This window comes from Alosa pseudoharengus, unplaced genomic scaffold, assembly GCF_046254945.1.
Source record: "Alosa pseudoharengus isolate Yale_2024_CS ecotype anadromous, Long Island Sound unplaced genomic scaffold, YU_APseudo_1.1 YU_APseudo_1.1_scf_3, whole genome shotgun sequence".
Classification (NCBI taxonomy): Eukaryota; Metazoa; Chordata; class Actinopteri; order Clupeiformes; family Clupeidae; genus Alosa; species Alosa pseudoharengus.
In genome coordinates this window covers 32123332-32134255 of record NW_027468718.1, presented here as the reverse complement: position 1 = coordinate 32134255, position 10924 = coordinate 32123332, and positions in this window count along the sequence as shown.

Sequence of the window (10924 nt, the reverse complement as noted above, 5' to 3'; positions counted from 1 at the left end):
GCTGTAGCAGGCAGCTCACTGCGTTGGGATAAGTGTGTGCTTCACCTCACTGTGTGTTCACTGTGTGCTTCACTAATTCACGGATTGGGATAAATGCCTCACGGGATCAAAAGAGTATATACTTATACTTATATACGACAGCACGGTAAACATGCACTCTCATTGGTACTTATATATTAATATATTACACAAAAAGCTGGGCATGGGCGTGACTGTACAATTATTATTTTCCTTAGCTACCTTAAAATAGAGCTGTATTTTTCAGTTATTCAGTTATTGTTTATTCACCAATGAGAGTGCATTCATATGTTTACCGTGCTGTCGTGAGAGTCTTATCTAGCATTTTTTCACAGGTAGAGAGGAAAGAAGCAACTTATTTTTAATGAATTGCCTGAATTGCTATTGCCTGTATCTAATTGGCTAAGAAGAGGGGCAATTGATTTGTATTTATAGCAGTGACTCATCCTGTAAAGACGCATTGGTCTGGTAAATAAACCAGGCAGCTTGCTTGATTTGCTCCTCACCCCACTGTTCATCACAGTCAGGCCAGCTTCCCCAATGCCATGTCCCCTGTCCCTGTGATGAGCTATGCCCTAATGACAAAATTTAAACATAGACACATGCAAAGCTACACACACCTGTTCCACCATTGCATGGTGTTTGAGTGATGTGTTTTAGGGGTACACACCTCTGGCTCTACAAACAGCTCTGCTGAAATGAGACAGGAGACTGTCTATGTGCCGAATGTCACAGTGTCTGCCTCTGGCCCATTGGTTGCGCTCACCTAACTGGTAATTGGAAAGGGAATTTGCCAAGGGAAATCAACCCCATCGCCCTCAACTATATGACCCCATGGGGAGGGGAGTGGTGGGTGGGGGGGTTATGCCCCACAAGGTGTCTATTGCCATGTGTTGGTTGCATCACAACGCAGTCTCTCAGGATACAGGCTGGACAATGGCAGTCTGTGTGATTAATGGCATTGGAGAGAAGCTGACTGCAGGCAGCTAAAACATTACCCGGCCACGCTAACACCCCCCCCCACACACACACACCACATCCACCCCCATCCCACAGAAACATAGAACCACCCCCCACCCCCACCGTCTCTCAAAGTCTACACTGCACTCTGGTTCTCTGTTACATAAGGAGGCTTTATAATCGCCCAAGTTATTTTATTCATTGTGCAGTCCTCCCAAAGCTCTTTAATGCAAATTGGTCAGGATCTCCCATCATGAACATTTAATACTCAAGTCACAAAACAATCAAATAAATTGCATTTTCTTTTAATACATTCATGTTTTGTTGACTCAAAAACATCTTCATGAAATGTGGATACTTACAGAAGTACAATTCCACCCCACCATAGTGGAACATTTGATCATGAAAGTTTTGTCCGAATCAGTGAAATGAAGCAACTTCACATACTCACTCTTCAAAATGAATGAAGCCACTCATCCCCCAATTACACTCCCCAATTCATCTTGGAGAGAAATAGTTTCATCCAATTAATGAAGAGTTGTAGACTGTCACAGTCTAAAGCTGCACCAGTTGAATTACTGCTCTTTGCACTTCTGTGTGAAGAGCACAATCATTAAATCCGTTTTTCTTTCTTTCTTTTTTTAAAAGAAAAAAATAAATGGTATCATTTATTTCCTACAGAACCCTTTAATTTGTTTCTAATGCCTTGCATTAATTACATTCTTACCTAAATGTCACTGGAAAGTGGCAGAATCTTCTTGTCTCTCAGATGGCAGAGTCATTAATTACTGCGTGGAATTACTTTGTGGGAAGAGCAGGAGACGGACAGGCAGTGCAGCATTGGATTAAAGCAGACACCCAGAGCTAATCTCTGGACCCCCTCAGCACTGATGCCCGCTGCTGCTGGGACTGGGCACTGAGGCCATTTGGTGTGCACTGTGCACCGCAACCTTTTCCTTGGTCCACGACTGCTTGGAGACAGTCTACAGCAACTGAAATGCTTTGTCTGCGGAGTGTAAAAATAGTTTTAAATGACTGATCTAATGTGTGCAGTAGTCTCATGTCATGTAGCCAGTTTCATTCATTATAGTGGAAGCTAAATAGCATAACAATGGAGCGCTTCAGTTGCGGGCCCGGTCTAGCACTACTGTTAGACATATAATGGAATTGTGTTAATAAATGTGGTTGACATAATTGACATATGTGATAGGTAGTTGACATAATTTATAGATAATAAGAAACAGACCTTATTGTGGAACACATTTTTTTAATCATACATATGCCGTATACATCTCAAATAATTTAGTTGTGAAGAAATCTAATTAATGGCATATTAAATATATTGAGTCAATGTTGTCTTGGCAGAGTGAAAAAAATGGCTTACATACATAAGTGTGAAAATCAAATACTCTTGAAGGGTACCAATGAGGACTGGTATTTTCTTCTTGGGAAACTTCAGTAGTGTAATATATGTACTGAGTTGGGTCATTCCATTCGGCTCCAGGGTCTTGCAGTAAAGTAATTTTTACAGCTCCAAAAAAACTTTTTTTACATAAAAAAGTATATTTAAAAGCTCAGCACAGAGACTGTATGTTTTGAGTATAACATGATTCACTGATGGTAAATTATTTGTTTGAATAAATGACTTTTTAAAAATATTGGAGACAGAGTAAAATGATGTAATACATGTCCACTCCCAGTATGAATAGTATTTATACTGGAGAAGAGAAATGTGTTTGAGCCAAATTTGAATGAGGTGACAAACAAGAAGTCCGAGAACATGTAATACTTAATTGGAACATTATAGTCTCCAGGCCACCATTGCCTTAATGCTCTCTCTCTCTGTGTGTGTGTGTGTGTGTGTGTGTGTGTGTGTGTTAGTCTGTTTACTTGATGACTAAACTACTGGGCTTCTGGCAACTGTACAGATGGGGAAGATTTTCAATCTGTTGTCTGTTTTTGTTTATGTGTGTTTGTGTGTGTGTGCGTGTGTGTGTGTGTGTATTTGTATGTGTACATACATGTCTGTGCTAAATTTTTTATGTAGACATTCAGACGCTTCCCATGTGACAGTGACCACTTGTATGTGTATATATGAAATGCTTGTCTTACCTTATGAAGCATATACTGCAGTTTTGAAATCAGAGAGGACATACACTGTTTTGCTTTCCCAATTCTTTTATGTGTGGCTTAGTTTTGACCTGGGCTGGCTCTGCCTAAAATAGGTCATCCTCTGAGAATACTGATCACAGTTTACAATCTCATCCACATTTAAGGAAACAGAGAATAATAAGCTTGTGTTTATGTAATTTTGCCTTTTGTCAGAGGAACATGTGCCTGTCAGTTGAGTTATTGTAGGTCAAGTTCTCACAAGCTGTTCTGATGCAATGAAATACATGAGCCAGAACTTGCTCAGATTCCATGCAAGTGTTGGTGCCAGTAAAAATATTTAGTCTGTTTGAGTATTTCCATACCTGCCATTACCACAGGTGGAGACTGAACGTAAGCTGTGAACACTGAGTTTGCTTGTGTTATGGGTTGAATGAGTTGGCTGAAGGGGACCAGAGGGAAGACAGAGAGAGAGAGAGAGAAATGGGAGTGGGAGGCAGTGTAAACAACACCCCCCCCCCCCATCAACATACACACACATACACACACACACACATAGAAAGAGAGACAGAGGAACTGACTCACACACACACACACATAAATACAAACAAAACACAGAGATACCCTTGCACATACAAACACACACACATACACATAGAAATGGCCACAAACAGAAATGGTGTCTCCTGCTGTTTCCCTGATTGCTAGTGTAAGTGCAAACTGCTCTTGCGACTCTTGAGAGTGCTTCGGCCAGAGGCTGAAACAGCTTTTCTTTTTTGTTTACCATCTTTTCATCTGTGCAAGATTCTGCAAGCAACCATGAACATGTTATGAATAATGATTTGGTAAATGTGAAAAAAAAAAACTTTCAAATGTTTAGACAATTATTTGTGAACATGTGAACGTACTGTAGTCTAATACAATTGGAGTAATAAACCTTGCCATTAATGTTGGTGATAAGAGTGAAAGTTGAATTCAGTGTGTGAATGTGTGAATTCAGTGCACTGACTCGAACAAATGTCTATTTAAGCATCATTAGTGAGCCCTTGTAATAGTCAATATTCAAATGCATGCATCGACTACTATAGCTGGCCTGTCAGTGACTCCAGAGCCTTGAGAGACACTTTGTGTGGGATTCAAATCCCTGCTTTAGCCATCCCTTACAATCATAGGCAGCAAATCCTCAATGCCCTGAAAACACATCACTTACAGATGTCTCAGCATAATTCAGTATCAGGATGGGGGGGGGGGGGGGTGGCTTAGGCCAGCGTTGCACTTTAGCCAGAAAATGGAGCTTCTCACAGTGGCTGTTTCTCTTATTGACTTTCATTGATCGGCCTTGTCATGCTGACATCTCTATCTACTTCCCGGGTAACAAGCTATACCTGCCATGTCAGAGCGAGGCCTTGAGTCAGTATGCCGGAGGAGATGGTGCATTGTCGCCCTGCAGCTCCCCGCTCACTGGGCTGGGAGGGGCTCTTTGAGGAGGTAAAGTGGCTCTCCGTGTCAGAAGTAGCAAGTCTGGCTAGATTATGGGTTCCAGCAAAACACTTTCACAGCTCTGAGGCAGGAAGAACACATAAAACAATTCAAACAGGATTTTACAGCCCAGCTGTGGAGCTGAATCTGGCTAATGTGTCTTAAACACAATCTATATGTAACAGTTGAAATGGGAACCTAGGTTATTCAATTAAATGAATGTAGTAAGAGGCAAAGGTTACAGAAATATAGTAGTTGTTTTATTTTCTTGTTATTCTTTCTCTTTGGTATTTTCGTAGTTAAATAAGTTATATGTATATAAATTACCAAGGGCCACAACAGTGTAGAGGCCAGCACAGTGGGATCAATGGTAAGACAAACGAAATAAATAAGCATCCACCACGCAACCACCAGCGCTGCTCGCCATAGGAATCAGTTACAGGTAACAATTACAACAGACTACTATGGTCAGTCAATACTCACAGCAAATAATAGTACGGCAAAGCCAAACCCTTATAGCCAAGCTAGAAACACAAGGTACAACAAAACTTATGTCACTGCAAGCCAACACACCACAATCCCCCAGACTCACACAGTAGACTAACTAGGGGGAGATTGCCACACCGGTGCACGCCAATATGGTTACACTGCCACTTACACGGACCACAGCGACTGGATAGCCATTTGGAGGATGCAATTACACATACAACAACACAAAACCAACATTAAATGAAATAAGGTAAACAGGAATGTTAAACAATAAGACACCACACTAGCTAAGGGTAGCTAACATGTTTGAAATGAATTAAACAACCCTGGGAAAACAGTGGCCTGAAGAAGTGGGCCTACGAGGTGAATCACTGCTTCCGACTGTCCGGCTACCACCATCAAGCCAATCCATAGAGGGGAGAGGCCGGGAGAAGGAGAAGGAGCGAGATAGAAAGAAAGCCGCTATGGCATTCCTCGGCTTTTAAATAACTGCAAATACGCCTGCACAACAGCAGCAACGCACTTTAAGATCAGCTGTTCTAAGACAGGGCAGAGTTCTTCCAGCGACGGACACTCACTCACAGGTAGCCTGGCCTCGTTATGCAAATGAAACGTGTGATTATTTGCTGATAAGATGCACGCTTGCTTGTTATGGGCGTGATGCAGAGAAACTTCTCTGTATGACGAAACGCCGGTTGTTAGTGATTGGTTCAAAGCGGTTCAAAGGAACTCCAATGATTTTAAACCTCAAACTGTGCCCTCCCACCCGGAAATAAACGTACGCCTATGGATCTAGGCCAGACTCTCTGCGAAGTCAGAGAGTCTGGTTTCCAGGCTAACTCACAGGCACCTGCACGCCAAACAATTCAAAGAGACCGGCATTGTCTGCCAGGAGGAAGCTACGTATAATGTTACCACCTCCGAAAGGGCGTGAGCACCTGGATCTGCGTGGCGGCACCTTGAGTCAGCCCTACCACATATATACATCCTAAACTGGGTGCTTGCGTAGTAATGTTCTTACTGCATTGGTTTATCTAAATAAAATATGTATACAATGCAATGCATATAAATCTCTCCCAAATTTCAAATGATCATCTTTCAGAATATCTGATGTAAAATACATACATACATGCATAACTTGCTGAGCCGATATAAACTGTGTTGCCAGTACTGGTAAACTACATACAGTTTCTTGTGAAGTCTTCATTCATTTAATGTATTTAAAGTCATCATTCATTCATTTTTAAACTAACTTGATCCACTTGATTTAATTAGTTTCTCCTGAATGACAGCTTGTGGAGTTAACATCTCCCAGATGCCATGAAATTCAATGGAACTGCCTGCAGAAAAGTAAGTCATGCGTGAAATGCAATAATGTGCTTATTTGCAGAAAATCAAGAACAAGTGCTGTGGAAATGGCCACTCAAATGCTGAATGAAAAACCATAATGAAAATGACCTCCATCTTGGCAGCACCCAACTATTTATCTATTCTTATCATACCTTATTTCTCCTCATTGCAAATTTTGCCTTCCTGGTATGCTACTTATTTGACTAAATTAAATACAACTAGTTATAAGGGTGTACACATGTATATACATATACATATACATATACATATACATATATATATATACACCGGTATATATATATATATATATATATATATATATACTTTGCTTGACAAATTTTTCCGTAACCAGACTTTTCACTGAAGTTTAATTGCATACCCCTGATCTTGATGTCAGTATAATGAATGTAAACAACAGGATATAAATCAGATGGGGATATGTTAATGATGGTGGTCATTGTACGGTTTTGCTAGCTCTGTGCCTTTTAAATTTTAGCTCAATATTGGTCAGTGCCTTGAGCAGCTGCGGTGAATGTCATGAATACAACATGAGACTGGCAGAGGCATCATGACATAGTGTACCGCCAACTAAATTAACTGTCCTGTTTCATTCTCTACTTCTCAAAAAAGAGTCAGAGCATGTAGACACATCGCAACAAAAAAAAATCTCCTCTTTGAAGACTTGAAATGGGGGAAAAAATGTCATCAGCACAGTTTGTTAACTCAAAGGAAAACCTGTAGTTTTGAAGTCACACAGATGTAGCAGACAGGATATTACCGAGGCCAAGGGGTAAAAAAAAAAAAAAACTGAGAGAGCACTCCGTCAGAGGAAAGGAGGAGAGATGGCCGTCTCCTCTCTGATGTTGTAATGGGGTTTGGCCACAGATGGCAGCGGGGACAGGAGATGCCCGGTAATAACCGACTCAGGCGTTTGAAGAGGTGCTGTAGCCTCCCTGGCCCTCCTGTCCTGCTACGCCCCCGTCAGCGGTGAACCACGGTGATGCAAGGACCGGTCTGACACAGATGTGTAATCTCAACATCACATCTGTCTTCTAACTGACCAAATCAGACAGAGATGGAAGGGGGGAGAGAGAGAGAGAGGGGGAAGACAGAGAGAGAGAGAGAGAAAGCACACAGCCCACATTGTCCTTTTTTCCAAAATACATTGACGATTTGACAGTTTCACAGACAGCTTGGAGTGGAACACACCACATATCCTACCTCATAAATAATGTATATCTCACATATTTTCAATGGTTCTGATGTTACCAGTGTCCCTGTGCAGTTTGTGCATTGAGTTGCACTACACAACTACACAATAAAAATTACACACTGCACCTAGTATCAGTAGAAGTAGAAAGCACCAGTAACGGAACGCATCAACAGGGGAAATATGATACTTTTCCATATTATAGTATCCGATTAGAGTTTTTTTGTGACCCCCATTTCCGTCTCCCACCCAGTCCGACAGCAAACGCTGATGCCTGTGAATCTAGACTTCCTGGAAGCCCCACAATCTATAGCTTCAAGCCCTGGCACAGGGCAGTGTTTTACATTAGCACCACCGAGAGTGGAGTGGACTACGGCCATCACATCATATTAAGGTCTGGAGTGTGGATGATTCATAATGCTCTCCTCTCCGTAGATATTTATCTCTTATCTGTGTCACAGGTTCAGAATTGGGCCTCAGCATCCGCAGAGCATTTGGGACTTATCAACTCTCCATCTACCATTCTCTAGCCATTTATTATCCATCCATGTGGGTGCTGCTAGGGCTGAACAGTGGGGGGGGGGGGGGGGGAGGTGGCCCACGACCACTCATGAACTAATGGTCCCATTAAATCTGTCCCCATTCCCACATGTTGTCCCTATCCTTCCGGTTCACCACCCACCACCCAATCATCTCTCCATCCTATCCCTTCATCTCCCTCCTGTCACTCTTCGCCCCTCCTCTCTTTCTCATAGCTGATAGGTGTCTTCCTTTCTATCATACACTGCGCCACAAAATGTATGTGAGGAAGTAGTTTAGGAGTTTAGGAGTTTAACCCCTGCACAGCTTTATTACTCCTGAAACTATGTCAGTGGAGGAAGAGGTTAAAGCAGCACTAAAGAAGACCTACAGTTGAGAAACGCAACTGTCTGTTACCACTGTGCAGCATGATAAATGTGCGTCTCTGTAACAAACTATAAACATAACGCAGAGATGATATAGAGGGAATGCATGGACGGCAATCTGTAGAAAGAGAGCTCCGAATTCCAGCAAGTATCTATTTGTAGTCTGTAGAATCGCAGTTCTTTCCCATTTTGATTTTAGCTGAAGATTCAAATAGAATGCTGCCACTCAATTAGTTTTTTTTTTTAACTTTTTTTGAATATATCTCCAGAACTTGTTACCATGGAAATAAATAACACATTTCAAACACACACACACACACACATGTTCTCTCTCTGTCTTTTTTTAAAAACTTTCTATCATGACAAGCACAAACACAAATTAGATGATGCGTGCATGCCTTGGGGGGGGGGGCCTTTATACACTTCAATACACCGGCACCACGAGTACACTTCAGTTAGTGTGTGTGTGTGTGTGGGTGGGGAGGGGGGGTACTGATATAGGCTACGGGTTTGTGTGTGTGTGTGTGTGTGTGTGTGTGTATTGCAAGATGTATATCAAAAAAGTTATACACTAAATTGTGTCAAATGAATGCAATAAAATGAGTGCAATATTTACTAAAATTAGTGCATAATATACTACATTCAAAATGAGATCATAATTGAGTAAAACGAGTGAACAACTTGGTCAAATGAGCGCATACTCTCATGATATAAAAAAAAAAAAACATTCTTGCAATGACGCCTCCAGGGCTCCGTATTGAATTAATGTAGTCCACTAGCCTTCTCATTTTCTATCTAGTGCAAAACAAGAATAATTTCAATGCAAAAACACTCAATAAAGAAATAACAGTTTCTAACTATATTCTACTGAAACCAAACAACTCTGAAATGTATAAAACTGAACTGGCAGATATCACAGAAAAAAATATCTTGTGAACATCACAGCTGAGTTTGGTGAAGCCATATTATCTCTGGCTTTTTTCTGAACATTTCTCCTATCGACGTCTGGAAAAATCCATATCTAAAGAGTTTTAGACCATGCCTAACCTTAGGCTAACCATCTATGGCGTAACTCATAAGCATACAACATATCATTTCGAATGAACGAACGGAACAGAAAATCCAAAAAAAAAAATACAAGACTGTGTACATATTTTCAATTATGAAGGAAAGAACTACTCATCCCATAAACCACTGTGCCTCACTGAATAATATATATAGTCCAAGGCACAACCGCGAAAGCCATTTGAACAACTTCCAATCTGACGACAGCCATACGCATCTTTTCCTCCAAACAGTGATTTTTATATAGTGACTGTGCAGTTAATACCAACTGAGAGACACTTAGTAATGAATGTATGTGAGAATATATTTCGAACTATAGTATATGGGAATTGGCCAATAGATTGTGTTGTACAGCATACCTTTTTTTGCGCTGATCTGAGTCATATGACGACTGAACAAATTTAGTTTACTTTCACTACTGCTGCAGGATATTGCAAGCCCTGATGGAGGCCTGTGATCTCTGAGAGCCCTTATAGATATCCTATATATACACTGTGTATTTAAACAAATGTATGAAGACCAGATTGGGACCTAACCAGCCTTGGTTTTGGTAGATCCTCAGTAATAATACCCATTTCACAGTTTCAGATGCCTATCAGGTATGGGTAGGCTATAAAAGTCATGATAAATACAACTTAGCTGCCCCTCTGCAGAGGTTATCTGTCAGAATATGTCTCAGACATGGAGGAGTACAACACTAGACTTTGCCACCTCGAGTGTTACAGATAAGTGATTGTTTTTTGGTCTGGGCCCATGGACTAATATAGATAGACAGCAAGATTCAGGTGTAAATAAATAAAACATAAAATAAAAATAGTATCTAAAATCACATCTTCCATATCTTTATTTGGCTTGAATGGCCATCCATTAAAAGGAACATTCAGACCAAATAGCTTGACACAGAATCCTCTCACTTGCTCCTTACACTAAAGAATCTAAATCATGTATTCTTGAACTTGAATAACTTCACTGACAATTTATATATTTTTTTGTTTTGCATCTTATTCTTCCATGCACGGTATATTATGTTGACATTTTAAAATATTTACAAAATAAATAACTACACTAAAATACAGATTTATGTGTTTGCATGTGCATATGCATATTATTAGGCTACTACTTAAAGACACCACTGAATGTTACAATAATCTGCACTCTTTTCATCAGAATTTTCTGGAAGTTCTTTGTGAGAGCTACCAGACTGATACTATCCACCTGGAACACTTTAAGCATATCTGATTTAAACATTTAACCTCAACTTCACACTTCTGGTGGTGACAGAGGTCAAAAGTTTCTAAAGGAGTGAGAACAGTATGAAATTAAACTGCCACACTTCCTG